This window comes from Camelus bactrianus, chromosome 5 (genome assembly GCF_048773025.1).
Source record: "Camelus bactrianus isolate YW-2024 breed Bactrian camel chromosome 5, ASM4877302v1, whole genome shotgun sequence".
In the NCBI taxonomy this organism is placed as follows: domain Eukaryota; kingdom Metazoa; phylum Chordata; class Mammalia; order Artiodactyla; family Camelidae; genus Camelus; species Camelus bactrianus.
In genome coordinates, this window is record NC_133543.1 from 32,783,553 (window position 1) to 32,810,944 (window position 27,392).

Sequence of the window (27,392 nt, forward strand, 5' to 3'; positions counted from 1 at the left end):
AAATATTGAAGTGTTTCTCTATATGGAAAAGAAGCAAGAAACTATAGGAATGGGAAAATCCCAATAAGAAAGGCAAGTATACAGTAAGAATTTAAGATCACTTGAATAAACCAGTATGTAGATTAAAAAACAAAATAAAATGTAAAAGTGACAATAAACAGTAAAAGGATAAGCATGAAGATGGAAAACGACATCAGAATCACAAAATGTGGGGAAGAAAAGTAAAAAATGTAGATCTTTTAAAATGTGTTTGAACTTAAATTATCAGTTTAAAGCAAGCATATAGTTATAGTAAAATATGAACCCCATGGTAATCACAAATTAAAAACCAACAATAGATTCACAAAAAACAGAAAGAAAAGAACTTAAGCAAACTACAAAAGAAAATCATCACACTACACTAAGAAAAACAAGAACTGAACGAAGAACTACAAAAACAACTGGAAAAAAAGGAATAAAATGACAAGAAGTACACATATATTAATAATTACTATAAATGTCTATGGACTAAATGCTCATCAAAAGACAGAGTGGCTGACTGGATAATAAAAAAAAATTTTTAAATAAAGACAAAACCCAAGAACCTGCAAAATGCCGCCTACAAAAGATTCACATCAGGGTGAAATCCACACACTGACTGAAAATGAAGGGCTAGAAAAAGATTATTTCAGGCAAATGGAAGTGACAAAAAAGTGAGGTAGCAATACTCATATCAGATAAAATAGACTTTAAAACAAAGTCCATGAAGACAAACAAGGGTATTATATATTGATAAAGGAATAAATACAAGAAGGGAGTATAACACTGGTTAACAGATACATACCAAAAACAAGAGCATCTAGATATATAAAGCAAATACTAATAGACATAAAAGGAAAAATGAACAATAACACAATAGTAGTAGAAAAGTTTAACACTCCACTGACATCAATGACAGATCATACAAACAGAAAATTAATAAGGCAACAGAGGTTCTAAATGACACAATACACCAGTTGAACTTAATTTGACACCTACAGGGCAATATATTCAAAAGGAGCAGAATACAAATTCTTTTCAAGCATGCATGAAACATTCTCCATAGAGGCCACATACTAGGTCACAAAACAAGCCTTAACAATTTAAGAGGATAAAAATTATATCAAGCATCTTTTCTAACCAGAACAGTATGAAACTAAAAATCAACTACAGAAATAAAAATGGGGGGAAAAACACATGAAGACTAGATAACACGCTAGTAAAAAACTAATGATTCAATAATAGAGTCTAAGAAGAAATTAGAACTTAACCTTGCAACAAATGATAATGACAACGCAACTTTACAAACTCTATGGGATGCAGCAAAAGCAGTTCTGAGAAGGAAGTTCATGGCAATACAGGCCTTCCTCAAGAAACAAGAAAAATCTCAAATAAACAACCTAACCTACCATCTAAAGGAATTAGAAAAAGAAGAACAAAGCCCACAGTTAGCAGAAGAAAGGAAATAATTAAGATCAGAGAAGAATTAAATAAAATAGAGATTAACAATATAAAAGATGAAACCAAGAGCTGTTTTTTTTGAAAAGATAAGCAAAATTGACAAACCTTTAGCCAAGCTTATCAAGAAGAAAGGAGGGAGGACCCAAATAAACAAAATAAGAAATAAAAGAGGAGAAATAAAACCAATACCACAGTGACACAAAATAAGAGAATATTATGAAGAGTTATATACCAACAAATTGGACAACCTAGGAAAAAAAGGCCAATTTATATCTGGAAATTTATAGCCTGCCAAAACTGAGTTAAAACAAACCCCCCAAAACACCAATTTTAAAAGAGTGATCACTAAAAGTGAAATAAAATCAGTAAAAAACAAAACAAAACAAAACACAAAAAACCTCCCTACAAACAAAATTCCAGGACTCGGCATCTTCACTGGGAAATTCTTCCACACATAAAAATCAAAACTTATTCCTATCTTTCTCAAACTATTCCAAAACACTAAAGAGAAGGGAACACTCCCAAATTCATTCATTCAAGGCCACCAGTACCCTGATACCAAACCAGACAAAAACATTACAAGAAAAAGAAAATTACTGGCCAACATCTTTGATGAATATGGATGCAAAAATCCTCAACAAAATATTAGCAAACCAATTCCAACCATACATAAAAAGGATTATACACCATGATCAAGCTGGATTTTTATTCAAAGGTCACAAGGTGAGCTAAACAGATGCAAATCAATCAATGTGATATACCACGTTAACAAAAGGAAGGACAAAAACCATCTGATCATCTCAGTAGACATAGAAAAAAGCATTCGACAAAATTCAACATCCACTTGTAATAAAAACTCTCATCAAAGTGGGTACAGAAGGAACATATCTCACAATAATGAAGGCCATTTACAACAAATCGAGAGCCAGCATAATACCAAATGGTGCAAAGCTGAAAGCCTTCCTGCTGAATTCAGAAACAAGACAAGGATGCCCACTCTTACTGCTTCTACTTAATATAGTATTGGCAGTCCTAGCCACAGTAATCAGAGAAGAAAAAAATAAAATTTATCCAAATTAAAAGGGAAGATATAAAACTGTCGCTATTTGCAGATGATATGAGACTCTCTATAGAGAACCCTAAAGTCTCCATCGGAAATCTATTAGAACTAATAAATGAATTCAGCAAGCTTGCAAGATACAAGACTAATATACAGCAATCTGCTGAATTTCTATACAGTAACAATGAAATATAAGAGAGTAAAAACATAATCCCATTTTAAATTGCATCAAAAAATAAAACATCTAGGAATAAATTTAACCAAGGAGGTGAAAGACCAATACGTTGGAAACTATAAAACTTTGATGCAGGAAACTGAAGATGATTCAAGGAAATGGAAAGATATCCTGTGCTCTTGGGTTAGAAGAATCAATATTATTAAAATGGCTATACTACCCAAAGCAATCTACAGATTCAATGTGATTTTTATCAAAATACCCAGTACCTTTTTCACAAAAATAGAACAAATAATCCTAAGACTTATATGGAACCAAAAAAAGGCCCCAAATTGTCAAAGCAATCTGAGAAAAAAGAACAATCACATTCTAGAGGAATCACATTCCCAGATATTAGACTGTATATACTGCAGAGCTACAATAATCAAAACAACACGGTATTGGCACAAAAACATATCCATAAGTCAATGGAAAAGAATAGAGAGCCCAGAATTAAAGCCATACACATACATTCAATTAATCTAAGACATAGGGATAAAAAATATACAGCAAAGAAAAGACAGTCTCTTCAAGTGGCGCTGGGAAAGGTGGACAGCTACACGTGAAATAATGAAATTAGAATATTTCCTCACACCATATATGTAAGTAAACTCAAAATGGTTTAAAGACCTAAATGTAAGACATGACACCATAAAACTCCTAGAAGAGAACATAGAAAAAACACTCTTTGACATAAATTGTAGCAGTATTTGTTAGATCTCCCAAGGCAAAATAAATAAAAGCAAAAATTAACAAATAATCAAACTTAAAAGCTTTTGCACAACAAAGGGAACCATCAAAACAATGAAAAGACAACATACAAAAATGGGAATAATGCAAATGATGCAACAAGGGTTAATATCCAAATATACAAACAATGCTCAATATCACTAATTATCAGAGAAATGCAAATCAAAACTACAATGAGGTATCACCTCACACCAGTCAGAATGGCCGTCATTCAAAAATCCACAAATGACAAATGCTGGAGAGGCTGTGGAGAAAGGGGAACCCTCCTACACTGCTGGTGGGAATGCAGTTTGGTGCTGCCACTTTGGAAAACAGTGTGGAGATTCCTCAAAAGACTAGGAATAGACTTACCGTATGACCCAGGAATCCCACTCCTGGGCTTATATCCAGAAGGAACCCTTTCTTCAGGATGACACCTGCACCCCAATGTTCACAGCAGCACTATTTACAATAGCCAAAACATGGAAACAGCCTAAATGTCCATCAACAGGTGACTGGATAAAGAAGAGGTGGTATATTTATACAATGGAATACTACTCAGCCATAAAAACTGACAACATAACTCCATTTGCAGCAACATGGATGCTCCTGGAGAATGTCACTCTAAGTGAAGTTAGCCAGAAAGAGAAAGAAAAATACCATATGAGATCGCTCATATGTGGAATCTAAAAAATAAAACCAAAAACAACAACAACAACAACAAAAAAAAACAAAGTGTAAATACAAAACAGAAATAGACTCATAGACATAGAATACAAACTTGTGGTTGCCAAGGGGGCAGAGGGTGGGAAGGGATAGATGGGATTTCAAAATTGTAGAATAGATAAACAAGATTATACTGTATAGCACAGGGAAATATACACAAAATCTTATGGTAGCTCACAGAGGAAAAAAATGTGACAATGAATAAATATATGTTCATGTATAACTGAAAAATTGTGCTGTACACTGGAATTTGACTCAACATTGTAAAATGATTATAAATCAGTAAAAAATGTTAAAAAAAACCAAATATACAAACAGTGCTTACAACTCAGTATCAAAAAACAAACAACTCAATTAAAAAGGGGGCAGAAAACCTGAATAGACATTCTTCCAAAGATAACATACAGATGGCTAACAGGCACATGAAAAAAAGCTCAATATCAATAATTATTAGGGAAATGCAAATCAAAACCACAATGAGGTACCACCTCACACCTGCCAGAATGGCCATTAGCAAAAAGTCTACAAATAGCAGATGCTGGAGAAGGTGTGGCAAAAAGGAACCCTCCCACACTGTTAGAGGGAGTGCAAATTGGTGTAGTCACCATGGAACATGATATAGAGGTTCCTTAAAAATCTAAAAATAGAACTACTACATGACCCCAGCAATTCCACTCCTGAGTATTGACCTTGAAAAAGCAAAAAGACTAATTTGAAAAGATAAATGCATCCCAATATTCGTAGCAGCACTATTTATGGCAATGGAGGCAATCCAAGTACCCATCAATAGATGATTGACTTAAGATGTGGCATATATAAACAATGGAATATTACTTAGCCATAAAAAGGAATGAAATATTGACATTTGCAGCAACCTGGAAAGATCTAGAGAATGTTATGCTTAGTATAATAAATCAGACAGACAAATAACATGTATCACTCATATATAGAATCTAAAAAATAATATAAATGATGGACATAAGAAACAAACAGACTCACATGGAAAACAAACATGATTACCAAAAGTGAAGGAGAAGGTGGGACAAATTAAAGGTATGGGTTTAAAAATGTGATTTATTCAAGAATTATAATCTCAGATCTCATTGTGCATACAACTTGGTAAAAACCAAACAACTAAAAGGCTAGAATTTTTTAGCCATTCACTCATTGATTATTCTGTTTTATTTAAGTCTAATTATGAAAACAATTTACCTTCTACTGATCAGGTCAAAGTGCACTAACTCTAGTGTACATTTGTCACACATGTAAAGAAAGCCTCACAATATTTTGTAATAACTTTAATAAAAAAGAAAATGAAATGAATATATGTATATATGTGCATGACTGGGACATTATGCTGTACACAGAAACTGACATATTATAACTGACTATACTTCAGTTTAAAAACAAGAAGGAAAAATGCGGGCCAAATTAAGAAAAACAAGTTATACTATGTTTTATTTTTTAAAACAGAACAATTTTTTTCAAGTACTATTGTACTTGAAAGGGAAGATGAGACACAAGATAAGGGTTTAGCAATAAATGCTATTATTGTCAGGTCATTATTGGAGGCTTCGCTCCACCTAAAGAGTGGAAGTGCCTCCTTGTAAGACACATTTATAGGTAGTTGAGCAACAATATTTCAGACATTTTAACTGCTCTTCCCATGATGTGGAGTTCAAAGACAGAGTTATATAGGTTTGGGTGTTCCAGATGTGTTTACATATTTTAGGTCTGATCTCTCATCTCACACTGATGACTAGAGAGCTACTGTAATGCCATGATTTGAGGAGTGTCAAAATCAATCATTGCTGAGATTTCTTGCTGTTTTGTACTGAGCACTATTCCCGGTATGTTGTCTCTTTTCTCACATTCAGTCTTGACAACCTAACAAGGTAGGTGCTACTGTTACTGTTCCCATCATACAGATAAGGAAATTGAGGCTACAGAGAGGTTAACATGATCCTGCAGTTAGTAAGGATACACATTCAGGCAATCGTGTTCTAGAAGGTCTGTTCTTAACATCAGGCAACCTCTTTTCCCCCAATTTTTCTCCTCTGTTCCTTGCCACAGGGACTGCATTTTTTAGTGTCATTCCGTTAAAAACACAGCACAGAGGCATCTGTTGAATGCAAATATTTCAGCAGAGAGAAGGATGCATGAGAAATGTGAAATGCTGCACTGGAGAACTTACTTGGGAGAAGTTAACCTGGGCTGTCAGAATGGTGCATCAAGGCAGCAAAATCAAATGAAAAGAACTGGTAAGGCAACTTCCCCTATCCCATAATTACTTTCCTGGTTGTCCTTAACAACTATTGAAAATCCTCTCAGGCAACAGGCTTTGGTCCTCTCAGGTCCTGTGCCACAATCTTTAGCCAGCATGGCAGCTGATTGCAGCTTTGTCTCTATTACCGATGAGGGTAGCCTTGAACTTTCAGCCTTAAGCATATGAGCCCTGTCTGTGGGACTCCAATGTGCCTGTCTGCCAGCTGGGCTGGCTCTTCACCTGACATCACTCTCCCCCACTACCATCACCCAATTTTCATTATTTCATTTGCCTGATTTCCAACTATACCCCAGCAATCTGTGGAAATAAAGCATTGCTTTGAACACTTTATAACCTAAGTGGTCCAGATGCCTTCCAAAGAGTCTATCTCACATTCTCCCACAGCTTAGCTGCTACTAGAATCCAATCTTCCTCCAAACGAACTCCCTCAAAACATAGTTCACCTCACACTTAAAGCTTTGAGCATTTCTACTACTTAGCAAATATCATTGTCTGGCCTCGCCTACCAGGTCATTCCCTTTGGAAAAGAGACCAGACAGGGGGTCATCTAGGTGCTCCAAGGACAGCTGAATCTGCATCACAGGGAACAGCCATACAAGTTGTCCTTTTTTCTGACTCTTCATGGATGGTTCCTATTTTATGCCCATCTTCCATGGATGGACTCCCCTGTTCCTTTGTTTGGATCCCTAAGTACCTTGAGTGCCAAGCCCACACCGGCTGTGACAGCCTTTACTTCTATCACTAACTGGAAACCTAAAGAAAATATACACTGAAAGAAACCTTTTCAAGTTGAACTTCTGTCAAGCAATTGGAGGAGCATGTGGTTTTGTGGTAAGATGTGTCAGAGTTGTGGAAGTGTCTAAGTGTTGTGAGTGGGAAATGACTAGCTCTGTGCTCAGAGGGCTGTGCTCACAGCATACTCTGCTCATTACCTGTCGCTTATCTGATCTCTTTCAAAGTCTAGAAAAATCCCTCAGTTTTTGACACAATAATATGACAGGTTATTTATTGAATCAAAGTATTTTTTACATGAGGAATAAAATTGACCATTTGGTGCTATTAAAGACTACAGGTTTCTGATGGAAATTATTTAAAGAAAAAATCATTCTTTTGACAAGTGCATGACTTTTTAGTAGAGGATATCAGTGCAATTACTCTTTCTCTTATAGGTTAATTCAATACATATGGACCAGTTTGTATGCTGGGAGCTTAGGATACATGTGGGTTTAGAGTCCACTGGGGGAAAAATAAACAATTATATATCTGAGTTCTCAGATGACCAGGGTAAATCACACATGATATGCAGGCAAAGGAGAAAACCTGTGTGAGAGTCTGGCAAATTGGAACAACTGAAATAAATGCAGTATGGCTAGGGCAAGGTGGGATAGTGACAAGCCACAACATGATATGAGAGTGGAGAGTGTGTTAACAGTGTGCTGGGGACATTTTCCTGGTCATTGGAAAATTATGGTAAGGTTTTAAGCAGTAGCAGTAGTGTGACACAATTAAAGTTTTATTTACCTTTAAAGTATTATGCTCTTTTCAGTAAGGGAGTAAGCAGGTGTAACAAAGAGAGAGAGGTAGTGGCTTTGACTAGGCTAATGGCAAGGGATATAGAGAGAACTGAATGGAGATAATGGAAAAATTGGACAAAACTGACACTGTTCAGGAGGTTGACTCTTTTAAAAATAATAGATCCCCATCCTCCATGATCTGAACATATATACATCAGTTTCAGCTAAAACCAGTCCACTCCTCCACTCATTATATTCCAACCACAGTGACCTTTCAGTTCCCCAACCTCAAAAGCTCTTTGCCACTCTTGGTCCTTTTCATTTACATTCACTCTCCCTAGAGTTCTCTCTCTACCCCTGTCCCTCCAAAGTCTTCCCTCTGCGAAGCTTGTCCTGAGTCTCTGATCTACATTATATATTCCCACTGTGCACTGGTTTTTGTGTATTTACTTAATTTTAGTGCTTTGGTATGGAGAGGGAGAGTCTCTTCCATTACAGTAGGAACCTTGTCTACCTTGCTCTTGACCTTGTTCCCACTTCCAGGACACTGCCTACACAAAGTAAGCACTCAGTATATGTTTGTTAAATAAGTAGGCTCAGATGGCAAGTCTTATTATATTAAGTCTATCCTAATAAATATGGCCACTATTGTAAAATCAGCATGACTAAAAGACTGGGTCTACTTGGATTACTGCTGGAAATAAGTCCTCAGTGATGACTACCTCCTGCTTATAGGTGATGCTCATGAACTTTAAATTGGTTAGCAGAGGCAACTTGGTCTAAACACCAGTGGTTCCTAACCCTGGCTGCACAGTTGCATAACTTCGAGAGATTTTTTTTAAAAGTACTGATACCCATGTCTCATCCAAGACCAACTGAATCAGAGTCTCAGGATGGTGGATGCAGGCACTGGTATTTTCGGATAATCACAATGATTCAATATGTATGAGAGATTATTACTGTGTAATGTCTGCTCAGCTATATCTGAGGAGAGATCACAGAGGTACAGATCTAGTGATCAAATAAAATGCCACAGGCTACTCAGCCCACAAAACCAGAGACTGCATCATTATCAACTTTGCAATTCACTTGTTCAGACTCTCCCAAACATGTCCCTACTTATGCACCAGCACATTAGGTAATAGAGACGCAGGCATTTTTAGGACTGAGGGTGCCTAGATAGACTATTTACTTCCTACCCAACGTAACAATACACAGTGGTTGCCACATCCATCAAATGTCTGACTCATGCATGTGGAACCACTTCAGATACCGATATTTTCATTGACTTGATTTTGAAAGACTTTGTTCTCATGTTTTACCTTTTAATCCAGTTATGTTCATGTTTATTTATTTCTATTTACATATACTTTTGCCATAGTTCTGCAAAGAATACTTCTTAATGTTTAAATATTAGACACAGTCATAAAAATGAGCAAATAAATACTAAGATTCACCAGTCTGCTCCTGTGACATTTTCCTTTCTTCAAACTATGATGGAGATTACAAATGAATTACTGAGAATAGTTGTCAATTTATAGGAGAAAAAGTACTTTAACTGCTGCATAAAAATTGTGGTTACAGGCATACCTCAGAGATATCACGGGTTCAACTTCAGACCACCACAATAAAGTGAATATTGTAGTAAGACTAGTCACAGGAATTTCTGGCTTCCCCGTTCATATAAAAGTTATGTTTGCACTATACTGTACTCTATTAAAGTGTGCAAGAGCATTATATCTGAAAAATTTATATATCTTATTAAAATACTTTATTGCTAAAAAATGTTAGCCATCATCTGATCCTTCAGCAAGTCATAGTCTTTTTTTGTTGGTGGAAGGTCTTGCCTCGATGTTGAGGGCTGCTGACTGCTCAGGGTGGTGGTTGCTGAAGGTTGAGGTGGCTGTGGCAATTTCTTAAAATAAGGCAACAATGAAGTTTGTGGCATAGATTGACTTTTCCTTTCACAAATGACCTTTCTGTATGTAGCATGCAATGCTGTTTGATAGCATTTTACCCGCACTAGAACTTCTTTCAAAATTGGAGTCAACCCTCTCAAACCCTACCTCTGCTTTATCAGCCAAGTTTATGTCAAAGTCTAAATCTACTCTGCTGTCATTTAAACAATCTTCACAGAATCTTCATCAGGAGTAGATTCCATCTCAAGAAACCACTTCCTTTGCTCATCCTTAAAAAGCAACCCCTCATATATTAAGTTTTTAATCATGAGATTCCAACAATTCGGTCACATCTTCAGGCTCCACTTCTAATTCTACTTCTCTTGCTATTTCTACCACATCTGCAGTTACTTCCTCCACTGAAGTCTTGAAGCTGACAAATTCATCCCTGAGAGTTGGAATCAACTTCTTCCAAATGCTTGTTAATGTCAATATTCTGACCTCTTCTCATGAATCACAAATATTCTTTATGGCATCTAGCATGGTAAATCTTTTCCAGAGTGTTTTCAATTTACTATGCCTAGATCCTTCAGAGGCATCATGAGTTATAGCAGCTGTAGCCCAAATGTATTTTTTACATAATAAACCTTGAAAATCTATGTTACTCCTTGATCCATAGGCTACAGAATGGATGTTGTGTTTGTTGGCATGAAAACAACATTACTATCATTATACATCTTCATCAGGGCTCTTGGGTGACCAAATGCATTGTCAGTAACAGTAATATTTCAAACAGAATCTTTTTTTTTTTTTTTTGAGGTCTCAACAGTGGGCCTAAAATATTCAGTATACCATGTTGTAAATATATGTGCTCTCATCCAGGCTTTGTTGTTTCACGCATAAAGCACAGGCAGAGTAGATTTAGCATAATTTTTAGGGCCCTAGGATTTTTGAAATGGCAAATGAGCACTGGCTACAACCTCAAGTCACCAGCTCCATCAGCCCCTAAGAAGTGAGGCAGCCTCTTCTTTGAAGCTTTGAAGCCAGGCCTTGACTTTTCCTCTATGGCTATGAAAGTCCTAGATGGTATTTTCTTCCAGTAGAGGGCTGTTCTGTCTACATGGAGATCTGTTATTTAGTTTAGCCACCTTCATTATTCATCTTAGGTAGGTCTTCAGGATAACTTGCTACAGTTTCTACATCAGTCCTTGAAGCTTCACCTGGTACTTTGATGTTATAGAGACATCTTCTTTCCTTAACCTTCATGAACCAACCTCTGCTAGCTTCAAACGTATGCAGTTTCCTCACCTCTCAGGATTCATAAAACTGAAAAGAGTTAGGGCCTTGATCTGGATTAGGCTTTGGCTTAAGGTAGTGTGTGTGGTTCAATCTTCTATCAAGACTACTAAACCTTTCTTTGTATCAGACTTTTTCTTTTTTTTATCATTCGTATGTTCACTGGAGTAACATTTTTAATTTCCTTTAAGAGCTTTTCATTTCATTCACAATCTGGCTAACTAGAGTAAAGAGGTTTAGCTTTCAGCCTATCTTGGCCATCAGTATGTCTTCCCCACTAAGGTTAATCATTTCTAGCTTTTGAATTAAAGTGAGACATGTGCAACTCTTTGATTCATTGAAGACTTAGAGGCCATTGTAGGGTTGTTAACTGGCCTAATTTCAATTGTGTCTCAGGGAATAGGGCAGCTGAAGGAGAGGAAGAAAGGAGAAAAATGGGGGAAACACTGGTGGGCGGAGCAGTCAGAACACATCTAACATTTATCAGTTAAGTTCATCATCTTATATGGGTACAGTCAATGGTACCCGAGAATAATTGCAGTAGTAACATCAAAGATCACAGATTACCATAACAAATAATAAAGAAAAAGTGTAAAATAGTGCTAGATGACTAAAATGTCACACAGAAACATGAAATAAGCAAATGCTGTTTGAAAACTGTTGCCAATATACTTGCTTAAGGTAGGGTTGCCACAAACTTCAATTTGTAAAAAACGAAAAACAAAAAAATCTGAGACGCACAAGAAAATGAAGCACAATAACACAAGGTATGACTGTATTAGAACATGGAAAAGAGAAACATCGAATCCACTTTTGGTGTTTGCTGGTTAACTAGAACCCTTTTACTTTTCTAGTGCTAATTTCTGTTCAAATTCAAGGAATCCAGGGATGAACCCATACACTTTGTTCACAGCTCTTTGCTACTTTGTAAACAGATCACGGGGTGTGTAGCCAACAAAACACAGCAGATTCTTACAAGATTTCTGTGTAAATTTAACCAAACTATGTGTCAGTGAGAGATATAGGCACCATGACTCTGCTTCAAGCTCTCAGGCCTTCCTACCCTTGGGTTTCCTGAATGTTCCACGTTGTAACTGATTTGCAAACATCATGACCAATGGAAATATTTACCATCATTTGAGGGGCCCTTCCAGTAGTGCTATGCAGAATAAAGAGGCACTTCCTCACCCTTCCATGTCATTTGCTTATGATTTCATCCAACTAGAGAAAGTCTCAAGCCTGCTTCCATTCAGGACCCTTGTCTCATTCCTTCATGCCATTTTTGGTTTCATTTGGTCATGTTTGTTCTCTGTATATAATGGGATTGAAGGATGATTGTAATTATAGAAATTACAGGCATCATCTTTCCATTTTTTGGGACTTTATGCAAATTTCTGCCAAGTTCCAGAGAATTTTCTTGACCAATGAGTGTTTTCTAAATGTTTTAAGTGTTCTTCTCTACATCAGTTATTAGTAAGAGCTGTAATATAAGAAGTGCAGAAAAGATGACTATCTGATAAAAACTCAATTGAATGAAAAACATTCAACAAAATGGATCTGTATTAAAAAATACATTTTAAAAGAAGGTTAAAAAAATCACAATAAAAATGAGAATGCAGACCTCAACATAATAAAACTATTTGTGACAAACCTACAGCGAGTATAATACTCAACGATGAAAAGATGAAAGCCTTTCCACTAAAATCTGGAATAAGACAAGGATCCCCAATCTCACCACTTCTATTCAACATAGTATGGGAAGTCCTAGTCATAGCAATAAGACAAGAAAAAGAAATAAAAGGGATCCAAACTGGAAGACAAGAGGTAAAAATATCATTGTATGTAGATGATATACTATATATAAAAAACCCTAAAGTCTCCACACAAAAACTGCTAGAGCTAATAAAAGAATTCAGCAAGGTAGCAGGATAGAAGATTAACATATAGAAATCAGTGGCATTTTTTACAGTAACAATTAAATATCAGAAAAGAAAAGGCAAGAAACAATCCTTTTAAAATTGCATCCCAAAAACCAAAATACTTAGGAATAAATCTGACCAAAGAAGTGAAAGACTTATAAGCAGAGAACTACAAAACACTGCTTGAGGAAATTAAAGATGACTTAAAGAAATGGAAAGGTATCTCATGTTCTTGGATTGGAAGAATTAATATTGGTAAAATTTCCAGAGCAATCTACAGAGTTAATGCAATCCCTATCAAATTACCCAGGACATATTTCACAGAATTAGAACAAATAATCCTAAAATTTGTATGGATTCACAAAAGACCCAGAATTGCCAAAGCATTACTGAAGAAAAAGAATGAAGCTGGGGGAATAAGCATCCCAGACTTCAAGACAATACTACAGAGCTACAGTCATCAAAACAGCATGGTATTGGTACAAAAAATAGACATATGGATTAATGGACCAGAACAGAGAGCCCAGAAATAAACCCATAAAATTTTAGTCAGTTAATCTTTGACAAAGGAGGCAAGAACTTACAATGGAGTAAAGATAGTCTCTTCAACAAATGGTGTTGGGAGAACTGGACAGTTGCATGTAAATCAATGAATTTAGAATACTCTCTCACACTTTACACAAAAATAAACTCAAAATGCCTTAAAGACTTAAACATAAGACACTATAAACCTCTTAGAAGAAAACATAGGCAAAATATTACCCAACATAAATCTCAGCAATGTTGTCCTATGGCAATCTACCCAAGTAATAGAAATAAAAACAAAAATAAACAAATGAAACCTAATTAAACTTACAAGATTTTTCATAGCAAAGGAAACCATAAGCAAAACAAAAAGACAGCCTACAGAATGGGAAAAAATATTTGCAAAAGATGAGACTGACAAGGGCTTAATCTCCAGAATATGTAAATAGCTCATACAACTTAATAAGAAAACAAGGAACAACCCAATCCAAAAATGGGCAGAAGACCTAAACAAGCAATTCTCCAAGGAAGACATACAAATGAACAATAGGCACATGAAAAAATGCTCAATATCACTAATTATTAGAGAAATGCAAATCAAAACTACAATGAGGTATCACCTCACACCAGGCAGAATGGCCTTCATTCAAAAGTCCACAAATGACAAATGCTGGAGAGGCTGTGGAGAAAAGGGAAACCACCTATACTGCTGGTGGAAATGCAGTTTGGTGCAGCCACTGTGGAAAACAGTATGGAGAGTCCTCAAAAGACTAGGAATATATACTTGTCATATGACCCAGTCTTCCCACTCCAGATATCCAGATATCCAGAGGGAACCTTAATTCAAAAAGACATGCACCCCAATGTTCATAGCAGCACTACTTACAATAGCCAAGACATGGAAGCAACCTAAATGTCCATCGACAGATGACTGGATAAAGAAGTTGGGGTATATTTATAATGGAATACTATTCAGCCATAAAAAATAATAAAATAATGCCATTTGCAGCAACATGGATGAACCTGGAGAACATCATTCTAAGTGAAGTAACCCAGAAAGAGAAAGAAGAATACCACATGATACCACTTATTGTGGAATCTAGAAAAAAAAAAAAAAAAGACAAATGAACTTTTTAACAAAACAGAAACAGACTCACAAACATAGAAAACAAATTTATGGTAATGGTGGGGAAAGGGCATGGGAAGGGATAAATTGGGAGTTCAAGATTTGCATGTACTAACTAATATATATATATAAAATAGATAACAAGTTTATACTGTATAGCACAGGGAACCATATTCAATATCTTGTTGTAACTTATGGTGAAAAAGAATGAAAACAAATATATGTATGTTCCTATATGACTGAAGTATTGTGCTGTACACCAGAAGTTGACACAACATTGTAAATTGACTAATTTCAATAAAATATATTAAAAGTTAAAAAAATGAGAATGCTGTATCCTACAGAGAAAAGAAATAGGACTTAGAAGCCATACAGAGAATCGAATCCTGTCTTTGCCAATTGCTATATGTTGTTTCGGACAAATTATTTCTTCCCAAACTTCAGTTTATTCATCTGTTAAAAAAAGAGTTAGGGACTCATGTTTAATAATAACAACATTCATATTTTTTAAAATATGCAAAATTGTAAGTTCAGGAATAAATGCTCTACAATTGTTTAGCTACATCTATTTTCCTAAGGCTGCGGTAAAATAATCCAAATATGACAAGAAGTATGTATGACATTGAAGCATGACAATGAATAGCCTACCATTTCTACATATAAGGCATTCTTCTTAAAAACTAGGGATATGGACATGATCCCTGGCCCATGGATGTTATATTAATATCAGAAAGAAATCTATTAAACTATCCTATCAGCCTTAATTTCAGCTATTAGCTTTTCTTTGTACTGTCTCTTTCAAGTCAAGATCAAACGGAGAAGCAGTCAGCTGGAGCACACCTTTCCTCTCTACAGTTCTACTGCTGTTCAACATAGTAATCTCTACCTACTTTTTGGGAGAACTTTGAACATTAATAAGACAACATCTATGAGATGAGCTCCTCTGAGAAAGTGAAATACACATGAAAGAGATGATAATTTATTGATTTTCAAATGTTATATAAGGTATTCAACTAGATTTGTGCTCTAATAAAAAAGTAAAGCTTTACAATAAAGAAGAAGCCAGAATGGGAAAATGTTTGGTATTTTTCATTACTTAATACAGATATTCTGTCTAATTTTTAGAAATCATTCTAGCTTCATGAGGTGCTTTGTCAATTTAATTAGATAGAGCTTCTAGAAAAAGAGAATGAAATTGAGATGCCTGTTGATGATCTTAGGAGGCAAAAGAACAAAGAAAAAGCATTTTGAGACGTTTGGGTATGTTAGGTTGAAGCATATGAGATTACCGAGGCAACCATTTTTATCCTACTAAACTGGCAAATTCCGTATGATTTGCTGTGATTTGTACTTTAAAATTGCCTTGATTTATGCTTTTATTCATGGAGAAAAATCACTGAGGTGACCTGATGCTGCATCAGATGTCAGATTGAGCTTGAGCATGGTAGTGCATGAAAAATTTGTAATAATCATAAGAAATAACCAACTTACAGTTACTTTCATTAATTGGTGTCATTTATCAAGAGGTATTGTAAAAATATCAATCTTTGAAACATGTTAACTATTTCACAGATCCTCAGTTGACGTTGTTCATGGATTTCATTTTAAGTTTAGCTTAAAGTATAATACCTGGGAAGTCCAAAGCAAGGGGAGGTAGCCTGCTTGAGAAAAGCTTTCCCAATCATCCTCTGAAATCAGTAACAGAAGTGAGAATCCCTTTAAAATACTTCTGAAGCCAAGTTCCATGACTAGGAAAAGTCTACAGTTGAAATTCTTACCATATCTCAATTTAGTGACCCGAAACAGTAGACAACCTAATTGCAGGAGATCTGCCACGTCAGAGGCAAAGGATTTGGGTAAGTCAGAATTCCAAACAGCACACTTATATTCCACTTGTATGTGTATTTTTGAACAATAATATCCCAGAAGCAGGTAATGAATAGTCCAGAAGATGGTATGGATCATTAGCAAGTGGTTGTGATGTTCTGATGAGACCACCGCCAAAGATAGGGATATGGGAACATATTCTTTGATTCTTCTGGGATGCCTCATGGAGAAGACAGATTAAGAGGTAAAACAGTTCCCCAAATGAGAATTTCTCCCACTGCATCATGTAAACACAATAGTGTAAATATTCTTATAAAAATGAACTATGTGATGATTCCAAGTATATCATGAGAATAAGGTGGATCTTAACTGCTGAACTTAATAAAAGGAGGAGTAATAAAGGAATGCATATCTTTGGCCTATACTTTATAAAGGAAAAGAGGCTGCAGCTCTAAAGAGGTAGTATCAGGAGTTGGAATAATTCCTTTCATGATGAATGATCATTAAGCAAGTTGCAACATTTCTTTACACACTCTTTAAGTTAGAGTCCTCAAAAATGATCCTTATTAATTCATTCAACTGGTGGTAACTGACAGTTGTCAAAATTAACTTTAATGAAATTATTTCATGTTATTTTCATAAATGTCATAGAGAATAGGAACAAATCTTACGATTTTGTAGAGAAGACTGTCAATAATCAATTTCCCTACAGTTGACAGACTGCAAGTAGCAGAGTCAAATATTCACATCCTTGAACTTCAGTATCAAGTCTGATGGTTGCTCCTGTCTTTCACATCCCATTTCTGTGTCTCACAGCATTTGCTATTATAAGTACTTGGACATCAGAGACATTCTTTTTTCTTATTCAGTCTCTATTAAAAATCTTCCACTACAAAGCACAAATTAAAAATTGCTGCATCTTTCTTAAAATACCACCTCGTAATAAAAATCACTATCTCTCACTGCTCTTCCCAGTATGTGATTATTAGCTTAAGATCATACCATTAAAGACCTGGTTTGAGTTGTCACAATAAAAGAGTCTGCTGTGATTCTCTGTCCTCCTCTGCTGTTTTCACCATCGTAGAACATTACATGGTAAGGGGAAGGCCTTCACTGTCTACACCGCATCCTTCAACTTTGAGTCAATATTGTACATATTTAGTTCCTGGTATTGGATTTTAAAGAGGAGAGGATAAGGATATCCAAACTGTGTCTTGCATAAGTTTTATAAGCTGTTTAAAGAGCCAAGAACAATGTCATGTGAAATGCATTATTACAGCCAGTAGCACACCTAGGATGACTTAGCATTGCAGGCTGAGTAGTTTCTTGGTATCTATGCCAAATTCTGAGGAGTTCAATGGCATCGTCCCCAAGTTCAGCAAACTCCCAGGGCCTTTGGTTCTCATGATCCCCTTTGGATTGATTCCAGTTGTTGAAACTAAATTCTTGTCTCCACACATGTCAGTTCCCTTGGCTTATTCCCACTCTCCACTAGATGCTGAAATCTAGACATGGGACTCAGCTCCTTTTGCTTGATTTTCCTTTGTACAATGTTTTGGAAATTATTTGTGTGTGGTGGGGTCTTTATTAAAGGTTTGGAAAGATGAGGGAGAGAGAATTAAATGACAACAAAATTTAAATAAGATAGTCTTTGACCTCACCCCACCACCAGAAGCTCTATTTCTTTGTAGGCTTTAGATAGATTATGACATTGTTGCCATCTTCTTGTTCCCATTTTCTCCTACTCTCCTTTACCCCAAATTCCCCTTTTTAATGCAAAGCAATATATCTATTTCTTTCTTCTCACAAACTATGACTTCCAGGTCTCACCATCTGTACCCAAAATATCTTGTATTTTCCTTCAAAGTGAATTCTCCCTCCAAGAACAACTATGATACAATGATGTCTTTTCATACGGTTATAGAGTTGGCCAGCAATAATATGTGCGTGTGCGTGTGCGTGTGTGTAAATTGTTTGAAAAGTTGTCAATATGTTAATTATAGAGGTTTTTATAAAAAGCTGTATTTTCAGCTTCCTTTCAAAAACTGAAGCTTTCATAGACCCAGAGATTATCATACTAAATGAAGTAAGTCAAATAGAGAAAGATAAGTATCATATGATACCACTTATATGTGGAATCTAAAAAATGATACAAATGAACTTGTTTACAAAATAGAAACAGATTGACAGATATAGAAAAAAACTTAAGGTTACCAAAGGGGAAAGGGTGGGGGGAGATCAATTAGGAGTTTGGGATTAGCAGATACAAACTACTATATATAAAATAGGTAAACAACAAGGGCTTACTGTATAGCACAAGGAACTGTATTTAATATCTTGTGATAACCTATAATGAAAAAGAATCTGAAAAAGAATGTATCTATATGAATACATATATACATATATATCACTGGGCTGTACACCAGAAACTAACACAACATTGTAAATAAACCATACTTCAATTAAAAAAAAATTAAGCCCTGGCAACACCAGTCCTCCATATTTGTGTGAGAACAGCTATACAGTGACCAGCCTTGTTAGGAGAATGCCTTCTCTGGTTTTCCAAAGCCCTCACCATTATTTTCTAGGAGGACTCCTTCAGTTACGAGTTTGACCTTTATAGGCTTATTAATTTGCATGTCCTAGTTTAGAACCACTGAAGAAACAGACATACTTTCTTGAAAGGTCTGTAACTAGGCAATCAGTAATGGACACAAGTCGATTTTTAACAAACAGGGTAAACTCTCTGTAAAACAAAAAAAAACTGGAAAGTGAGTGATGATTGATAAAGCTCAGGTACTGCTTATAACAAGAAGAAATTACCCTACATGACTGAAAGGCAGAATCAGAATGATGTGGGAGGCTTTTTAATTATACTCTACAAAACTGAACCTATAAAGACTTTGAATTTAGAACATTGAGGCTGAGGACTTCAAAATAGTGCCCCTAAAATGTTTTCAAGTGATTCTGATATACAATGAGGAATTGAGTATGGGCCATATGTTTATAGTACCTAATGTATCAACAAGTATTTGAGCACTGTGCATGATGAATATTAACTACAATATCTGCTTGGTATACAGACTTTTCTACATGAAGTTTCCTCAGCCAATGGCGCTGCTAAAGAATGGGTTTGCCATATGTCTCATGGCAATTGAACAATAGAATGGCAGAGATCCTACACTGTGATTTGGCTCAAAATAATAAACTGGAAAGATGATGGAGGAGAAGGATGCTCTTAGCTCATCCTCTCCCATGAAAACACCAAGAGAGACATCCACAGACCCACCCGTTCACTCAGATCATCTGCTCAACTTTGACAGAACATCACTACTTCAAAAGAGAAAATTTCTCACAAAATCTGGTAGGAGAAAAAGAAAAAAGAAAAAGGAGATTAGTCTGGGACCTGTCCCACAGGGAGTGAGTGGCACAGGAGGAACAGCACTCTTATGCTGGGATGCGCCCTCTCCAGTGGAGAGGTCAGCAAGGTTGGAGGGGGAACCTCCAAGGCTCAGAGGAGTTCACAGCAGCCACTTGGCCGACAGAACTGAGAGAAACCAGCACAAAGTCCTGTGATCCCCAGCCCTAGACACAAGCCATATGGTGTGGGCCAGGACTGGCTGCCTGAACCTGGTGGAGGGCTGTGGCCAACTGCACAGAGGCAGCTTCAGGGGGCTGGAGTGTATTGTGCTCCATGGCTGGGAATATGTACAGAACAGAATAGCCTGGGTGTCCCATAATAAAAGCAACCCCACTGGTTCACGTTATGAGGAGAGGCGCAATGCAGATGGGCCGTACCCACCATATACACAGGCCTACAGCACCGTTGCTGGAGCATTCTCATGAGAAGAGAGGCAGGCTTGACCATAGCCACCATATTGGCTGGTGCACAACTCCTAGGTGGAGGTGGGGTTGAAACCTGAATCTGAACCTGGGGGCTCTAAAACTTCATAGCCTGGACTGAGATCTGTTTACAGCCCCAGGCAGAGGGGACCATTCTGCTCCATGGGTGTCTTTGTGGATCTGCACCTCTAAGACAAATGAGCAAGGAGGACAGATCTAGCACACAGAGAACTACAAAACATTAATTAAGGAAATTAAAGATGAGGCAGAAATGGAAAGATATCCTGTGTTCTTGGATTAGAAGAATAATTATTTTTAAAATGGCCATACTGCCCAAGACAATCTACAGATTTAATGCAATCCCTATCAAATTATCCAGGGCATTATTCACCAAACTAGAACAAATAATCCCCAAATTTATACAGAATCATAAAAGACCCAGAATTGCCAAAGCAATACTGAAGACAAAGAATGAAGCTGGAGGAATAACCTTCCCAGACGTCAGACAATATTATAGGGCTATAGTCATCAAAACAGCACGGTAATGGAACAAAAACAGACATAGGGATAAATGGAATAGAATAGACAGCCCAGAAGAAAACCTCACAGACCTACAGTCAATTAATCTTTGACAGAGAAGGCAAGAATATACAATGGAGAAAAGACTGTCTCTTCAGCTAGTGGTGTTGGGAAAACTAGACAGCAGCATGTAAATCAATGAAGTTAGAACACTCCCTCACACCATACACAAAAATAAACTCCAAATGGCTTAAAGACTTAAATATAAGACAAGGCACTATAAACCTCCTAGAAGAAAACATAGGCAAAACATTCTCAGACATAAACCTTAGCAATGTTCTCCTACAGCAGTCTACCCAGGCAATAGAAATAAAAGCAAAAATAAATAAATGGGATCTAATTAAACCAATAAGCTTTTACAAAGCAAAGGAAACCATAAGTAAAACAAAATGACAACCTACAGAATGGGAGAAAATATTTGCAAATGATGCTACTGACAAAGGTTTAATTTCCAGAACATTTAAACAGCTGATACAACTTAGTAACAGAAAAACAAACAACACAATCCAAAAATGGGTAGAAGACCTAAACAAGCAATTCTTCAATGAAGACATACAAATGGCCAATAGGCATATGAAAATGTCACTAAGTACCAGAGAAATGCAAATGAAGACTACAGTGAGGTATCACCTCACACCAGTTAGAATGGCCATCATTCAAAAGTCCACCAATGATAAATGCTGGAGAAGGTGTGGAGAAAAGGGAACCAACCCCCCTACACTGCTGGTGTAGTTTGGTACAGCCATTATGGAAAACAGTATGGAGATTCCTCAAAAAACTAAAAATACACTTACCATATGATCCAGCAATCCCACTCCTGGGCAGATATCCGGAGGGAACGCTAATTCGAAAAGACACCTGCAACCCAATGTTCATAGCAGCACTATTTATAGTAGCCAAGACATGGAAGCAACCTAGATGTCCATCAACAGATGACTGGATAAAGAAGCTATAGTATATTTATACAATGGAATACTACTCAGCCATAAAAAAGAATAAAATAATGCCATTTGCAGCAACATGGATGGTCCTGGAGATTGTCATTCTAAGTGAAGTAAGTCAGAAAGAGTAAGAAAAATACCATATGATATCACTCATGTGGAATCTTAAAAAAAAAAGAGAGAGAGAAAGAGGACACTAATGAACTCATCTATAAAACAGAAACAAACTCACATAGTAAACAATCTTATGGTTACTGGGGTAAAAGAGGTGAGAAGGGATAAATTTGGGAGTTCTAGATTTGTAAATGTTAGCCACTATATATAAAAACAGAGTAAAAAAACAATTTCTTCTGTATAGTACAGGGAACTATATTCAATATGTTGTAATATCCTCTAATGAAAAAGAATATGAAAATGAATAATGTATGTGTATACATGACTGACACATTGTGCTGTACATCAGAAATTGACACATTGTAACTGATTGTACTTCAGTTGAAAAGGGGGCAAAAAAAACCACCCCAAATGATAAACTGGACCAATTAGATTCTCTCATTCTGGCATCTGAATTATCAAATGTGAAAAGAAAGATGGAGATATCCATTTGCACTAAAAGTTAAAAGGTCATAATAGAGACCCTGGAAGGGTTCTGTTTGGGTCACATGAAGTCAGAATTTATGAGAAAGCAGAAATCTACAATTACGTTTAAAGAACTAGGAAGTAGAAAATACACATACACACTGAACACTGGGTAATAAGATAACTAAAATAAAAGTGAGTTGGGGAGCAGACACACAAGCACAAATAGTAACTAAAGAATTGGAAGCCTAGAAAGAAGATCCAGGAACTCCAATGGCTGAAGCTTCTAACACTGACTTTAATCCATACCCACACTCCTATTTCTTGTCTGAATATCTGTTTTTTTAATTTCTCCTGAGACCCCACACATGTGTATCCTTGGACTACATTATGTTATTTGACATAATTTAAATGTATCCTTGTTCTTTATTTAAATGCATCCTTGGTCTTTATAATCAATCATCAGTAACCTGTATCTATTATACACACATATAAAGAAGGGAGATGGAAACTTTTTAGAAAACCAGCCTATTCATTAACATCAGACCCTCAGCAATGTTATTAATTCCTAACACCTACCACACCTATTATATATCTGTGAATACTTTCTAGGTGATGTGTACAATCTAATAATGCATTTGCTTTTTGCCTGTGAAATTAGGTAACTAAAGTTAGTAAGTTTGTTTTGAGTGCTTACGATGGCATTATGTTAAGCATTTATGAGAATACTGTCACTTTGTTCCAGAGTGCCATCATGAGTTAAGGTGAAATGGTGTGAGCAATGCCCTGAAAACTCAGTAAGGGAGGGGACAGACTTGGAAGTGGAGTGAGACCCAGGGACAGGCTCAGTTTCAAGGATGGGGTAAGACGAACCATGGGGTTGACTTCCTGTTGGGTGCATTACTTGCAAAGATCTTTTGGAAATATTCTAACGTGGTAACTACATTCAGTAAGTTTAATCAAAATGACTACTATAATGCCATGTACTCAGAGTATTCAGAAAGTTGACATCAAATTGTATAGTCAACTGGAGGAGAGAGAGGTTCACTTTCTTCTATCACCGCAATACAATACCCCCTTCACTTCACAGGCAAACTTAAAAAACAAAAAGAAAATTCAACATTTACCACCTCCTATTTGCACCTCTTGGTCTCTGTCACCCCTTCTAAGTTAGTCTCTGCCCTTGTTGCTACATGAAAGAGCTCTCAGTAAGGCCAACAGCAAGATCAGTATCATACAATGCAGTGCACGTGTTTTAGGCAAGCTTCTTCCTGGAGAACCCTGTTGCTTTGACTTCATGACCTAACTGCTCTCTGAGAGATTCTCAGGATGCTATGCTTTTCAGGCTCATTCTTAGTAATCTCATCCCTGCCCGTGGTTTCAATGACCATCTCTGTGTACTGACAATCCTCCGTCTCTATCTCTACCAAACGTCTACGGGAGGTCTAACTAGCTCCCGACTCAAATCATAAAAGTATTTAAAATTCAACATATTTAATTGTGAACTCTGGATATTTCTCCACCTACCCCTCTACCACACATTTCTTCCATACCAGGTCAACTTCAGAACATCTCAGTAAGAGTTACCTCTCGCAATTTAGCTATATTAGCCATAAACCTCCTGGTCATTAACAATACCAACCATTTTTGTATTATTATATACAAATCATGACCAAATCACTTTAATTTGGCTTCTAAACATTTCCCCATTTCCATTACCTAAATTCAAGGCCCCAGTCAAAACGAATGCCACTGCTTGACTGGGGATACTAAAATTGTCAATTAATTAGTCCACCACATCCGATCTGATTCCTCATCAATTATGTCTCAAACTACAGTCAGAATAATATTTTCACAACACTAAAGTGATTATATGATGCCAAGTCTTTGCTTATAATTCCTTCTATTGCATTCCATTTTTTCTTAGGTAAAACCCAAAATCTTCAATGCCCTTAACTGTGTTGTCTAGTCCTGGATATCCTTCTCATAACAGCCTGCTCATCTCCTGCTTACTCTCGCTCCAGCCTTATTTGTCTGACCTGAGTTCCCATATCGTTTGGGTTTCTCTGTGACTTGGGAAATTGTGCCTGAGCTTCTCCTCCGTTTTCTCAAAATATTTCCAAGCTCCTCCCCTTCTCTCCACATCCATCCTACTGTTCGGATATCAGCTCACAGAAGCCTCTCCCGATTCTGCGCCTTCACAAATTTTCTTTGTATAAACACTGGCAGAAAGAATCTTTTATCCTGTTGCCCTTATCCCCATTCATTATTGCACAATAATTGAGTAGAATGAATGGATATACTCTCCTCACCAAATCTCCAGTTCAGGAGATAAGGGACTGTGCTTTTGCTCAACATTATTACTCTATGTTTAGATGAGCAGTTGGCCTGTGGTGGAGACTCAGCTAAATACTGTTAAATGAATGCCTAGTGAATAGAGATGCTTACTGAACACAAAGACAGCAATAAACATGAAACAGACAGTGGAGACAAGAGAAATGTGAGCAGAGATTTCCTCACAGTGCCCTTCATCAAAGCCTTAAGCTGTGAGGAATAGTACTTCACAAACCACACCAGCTCAGTCAACAAGGTTGGTGAAAATTCAACACAAGGGTACAACAGCCTCCCTTAGAATCCAAACCAGGAGACATCTGAGCTTCAGGGAGGACTGAAACCAGGGAGTATAAATTTAGGAATTGAGATTGACTTCTTTATTTTTCTGGAGCAGAATAATTTCATACTTCTTTTTCTCCATTTCTAGCTTATTATAATTTCCTCCCTATTGTTTTCCATAGTGGCTATACAAATTTACATTCCCACCAACGGTACTGGAGGGGTCCCTTTCTCCACACCCTCGCCAGCACTAGTTATTTGTTGCCTTTTTGATAAAAGCCATTCTGACAGGTGTGAGGTGATATGTTACTGTGGGTTTAATTTGCATTTCCCTGATAAGTGATGCGGAGCATCTTTCATGTGCCTGTTGTCCATCTGTGTGTCTTCCTTGGAAAAAAATATCTATTCAGGTTCTTTGTCCATTTTTTGATGAGATTGTTTATTTTATTTTTTTTGATATTGAGTTGTATGAGTTCTTTATATATTTTGGATATTATCCTTTATAGGACATGTCATTTACAAATACTTTCTTCCATACAGCAGGTTGCCTTTCCGTTTTGTTAACGGTTTTCTTCACTGTGCAAGAGCTTTCTAGTTCGGTGTGTTCTCATTTGTTTGTTTTTGCTTTTGTTGCCCTTCCCAGAAGAGACAGATGCAAAAGAACATTGCTAAGATCAATGACAGAGTGTACTTCTTATGTTTTCTTCTTTATGGTTTCAAGTCTCACAGTTAGGTCTTTACCCCATTTTGAGTTTATTTTTGTGTATGATATTAGAAAATGGTCTAGTTTCATTCTTTTATGTATATTCATCCAATTTTCCTAACATCATTTATTGAGATCTTTTTCCATTGTATACTCTTGTCTCCTTGGTTGTAGACTAACTGACCATATAAGAATGGGTTTATTCCCAGGTTCTTTATTCTGTTCCATTGATCTGTGTGTCTGTTTCATGACAGTACTATACTGTTTTGATTACTGTAGCTTTGTAGTATAGTTTGAAATCAGGAACATGATACCTCCAGCTTTGTTCATCTTTCTCAAGATTGCTTTGACTATTTGGAATTTTCTGTGGTTCCACACAAATTTTTAGGATTATTTATTCTAGTTCCATGAAAAATGCCATGGATATCTTGATAGGGATCGCATCTGTAAACTTCTTTGGGCAGTGTGGACATTTTAACAATATTAATTCTTCTAGGCCATGAGCGTAGTACATATTTCCACTTATTTGGGTCATCTTCAATTTCTTTCACTAAGGCCTTATAGTTTTCAGTGTGCAGGTTGTTTATCTGCTTGGTTAAATTTATTTCTAGATATTTTATTATTCTTGATGAGATAGTAAATGGGATTATTTTCTTAATTTCTCTTTCTGATAGTTTATTATTAGTATATAAAATGCAACAGGTTTCTATATATTAAATTAATTCAGTTAATTTGAAGGATACACAATTATTAGTTCTAACAGTTTTTTTTTAAAGAAGTCTTTAGAGTTTTATATATATATACACACACACACACACACACATATATATACATACATACATATATAGTTTCATGTCATCTGCAAATAGTGACAATTTTACTTCTTCCCTTCCGATTTGAATGCCTTTTATTTCTTTCCCTTGTCTGTTGGCAATGGCTAGGGCTTCTAATTCTATGGTGAATAAAAGGGGCAAGATTGGGCATCCTTGTCTTGTTCCTGACTTAGAGAAAAAGCTTTCAGCTTTTAACCGTTCAGTATAATGGTAGCTATTGGTTTGTCATATATGACCTTTATTATGTTAAGTATATTTCATCTACACCTACTTTATTGAGAGTATTCATCATATATATTGAATTTTGTCAAATGCTTTGTCTGCATCTATTGAGATGATCATGTCATTTTTATCCTTTGTTTCGTTAAGGTGGTGTATCATGTTGACTGATGTGAGAATACTGAACCATCCTTGCATCCCTGGCATGTATCCTGCTTCCTACTGTATATAATCCTTTTAAATGATTATTGAATTTGGTTTATTAATATGCTGTTATGATTTTTTGTATATGTGCCATCATGAATACTGGCCATTAATTTTTTGTTGTTGTTGCATCTTTGGACTCATTTTTGTATCAGGGTCTAGTTTTGGTTTCTGGCCTCATAAAATGACTTTGAGAGAGAGAAAAAAATCTATGTTTTCTCACTCCCGTCTCCCACCTGTTACAATTTTGATGTTCTATATTTTTATTTATTTATTTT

At 36.3% G+C, this 27,392-nt stretch overlaps 1 long non-coding RNA gene across 7 annotated transcripts in view; it reads right to left on the minus strand.

The window, feature by feature from the left end:
- Positions 1-27,392, minus strand: part of LOC141577701 (uncharacterized) — a 134,919-nt gene that overhangs the window by 23,612 nt on the left and 83,915 nt on the right. The gene's annotated exons all lie outside the window — the stretch shown is intronic.